The following is a 2,214-nucleotide window of genomic DNA, read 5'->3' as shown; positions in this document are numbered from 1 at the left end:
AGAAATTAATACTTTTATTCACCAAGGATGTATTAAGTTAATAATTAAAAGTTTATTAAAAGTTAATAATAAATAATTTACATTGTTATAAAATATTTATATTTTTAATAAACACTGTACTTTTTAAACTTGTTATTCATGAAAGAATCCTGAAAAAAAAATCACAGGTTCCAAAAAATATTTGGCAGCACAACTGTTGATATTATCCAACATTGATCATTCTAATAATAAATCCGCATATTAGAATGATTTCTGAAGGATCATGTGACACTTAAGACTGGAGTAACAGCTGATAAAAATTCAGCTTTTCATCACAGGAATAAATTCTATTTTAAAGTATGTTAAAATAAAAAACATTATTTTATATTGTAAAAACATTTTGCAATATTACTGTTTTTTTTTCTATATTTTTAATCAAATAAATGCAGCCTTGATGAGCATAAGAGACTTCTTTAAAGACTATTACAAGTCTTACTGACCCCAAACTTTTGAACGGTAGTGTGTGTGTGTATATATATATATATATATATATATATATATAAATTCCTAATCGGAAAGCAATTTATTTAATGTCAACATTATTTTAACAACCTATAAAATAATAAGGCCAATAATAAAGCTATATTTTTCATATTAAATGTTTGGAACATAATATTAAACAGTAATTTAACGTTTAACAGTTATACTGGCAATATCAACACAGAGACACAATAAAAAAATAAATAATAATCATGATGATAATCATGACCATAATATTATTAAAATATCTTTTAAAAAATACAGTCGTAATTTGTAATTTTTTTAAAGTAATTTGATTAATGTTAACATTATTACAATAAACAAACAAACGAAGGCTATACTTTTCACTTGATATTTTCAAATTATTCTTTGAAATTATTTTTTTTTATCTGACGGCTCAGGAAATCCTTTATGTAATTGAATTGTTTCCGCATTTGGTTGGCTAATTAATATTAAAAAATAATTTGTATTAATACACATAGCTTCCATATGTGGGCCAAAATATTTTTTTCACGTAGTTGCTTAATCATTCGTCTTTTTTAAGTCGTCTGTTGTTACATAAAGGCAATATCACGATATTCTCTATTTATAATTTAATAATTATGATGATAATCATGACCATAATATTATTAAAATATCTTTTAAAAAATACAGTCGTAATCTGTAATTTTTTTTTAAAGTAATTTGATTAATGTTAACATTATTACAATAAACAAACAAACAAAGACTATACTTTTCACTTGATATTTTCAAATGATTCTTTGAAATGATTTTTTTTTTTTTTTATCTGACGGCTCAGGAAATCCTTTATGTAATGGAATTGTTTCCGCATTTGGTTGGCTAATTAATATTAAAAATAATTTGTATTAATACACATAGCTTCCATATGTGGGCCAAAATATTTTTTTCACGTAGTTGCTTAATCATTCGTCTTTTTTAAGTTGTCTGTTGTTACATAAAGGCAATATCACGATATTCTCAATTTATAATTTAATAATTATTTTATTTTACAAACATGTGTATTTGTTGGGAACAAATACGTACAGGAGAAAAAAATATTATGAATATAATATGTTGAGACCAGTTGAGACTTATAAAGTCTTAAGACTTTAATTTTGAAGTCGTACATCCGGCCGGAGGCCCGTCAGATCTGTTGCCATTTCCTCTTGCTTCACTCTCTGGTGACAGTGTCGGGTTTGATAAAAACATCTAAGTGTGAAAATCTCGGTGAATTTGTGGATAAAACCACTAGTGTGTGTTTGTGTGGATCATGCTGGACGACTCAAACGCACACCACCCCACCATCAGCGACTGACAAACGCGCTCAGATCATCTGAAGCGGCCATAAATGTGAGTATTATTGAAAGCAGAGGCGCCAGTGTTTGTCATAATGGAGGATTAGCTGATAATCAGGCGAATTACATTTTATGATCATACAGCTGCAGTCAGACACACATGACGACACTGGGCTCGTGACTGATAACGGGCAGCTTGTTTTACTGTGTTAGTGCTGTTTTAACCGAGCAGACCGGCTGACCTTGCATCAAACTGCTGAGTGTGTGTTGTGTTTGTGTGTTTATGAATAGATCATTTTGCTGGCTTCTGGAACGGTGTGATATATCACGTTCGTGTGCGTGTGATCGAGGTGGTCTATACGTTGTAAGACAAGAATAATAAAACCTGACATTTCTGACG

General features: G+C 29.1%; 1 protein-coding gene across 2 annotated transcripts in view; it reads left to right on the top strand.

The window, feature by feature from the left end:
• Positions 1 to 1,663: 1,663 nt before the first annotated feature.
• Positions 1,664 to 2,214, top strand: part of wdr37 (WD repeat domain 37) — a 43,298-nt gene continuing 42,747 nt past the window's right edge. For both annotated transcript variants that reach the window (XM_051098336.1, XM_051098335.1), the window contains exon 1: positions 1,664 to 1,869. The gene's annotated coding sequence lies outside the window, so the exon portion shown is untranslated. The remainder of the gene's footprint in view (positions 1,870 to 2,214) is intronic.

The sequence above is a fragment of the Labeo rohita genome, chromosome 24 (genome assembly GCF_022985175.1).
Source record: "Labeo rohita strain BAU-BD-2019 chromosome 24, IGBB_LRoh.1.0, whole genome shotgun sequence".
Lineage (NCBI taxonomy): Eukaryota > Metazoa > Chordata > Actinopteri > Cypriniformes > Cyprinidae > Labeo > Labeo rohita.
The sequence above is the reverse complement of the archived record's forward strand: the minus strand, read 5'-3'. Positions and strand labels throughout refer to the sequence as shown.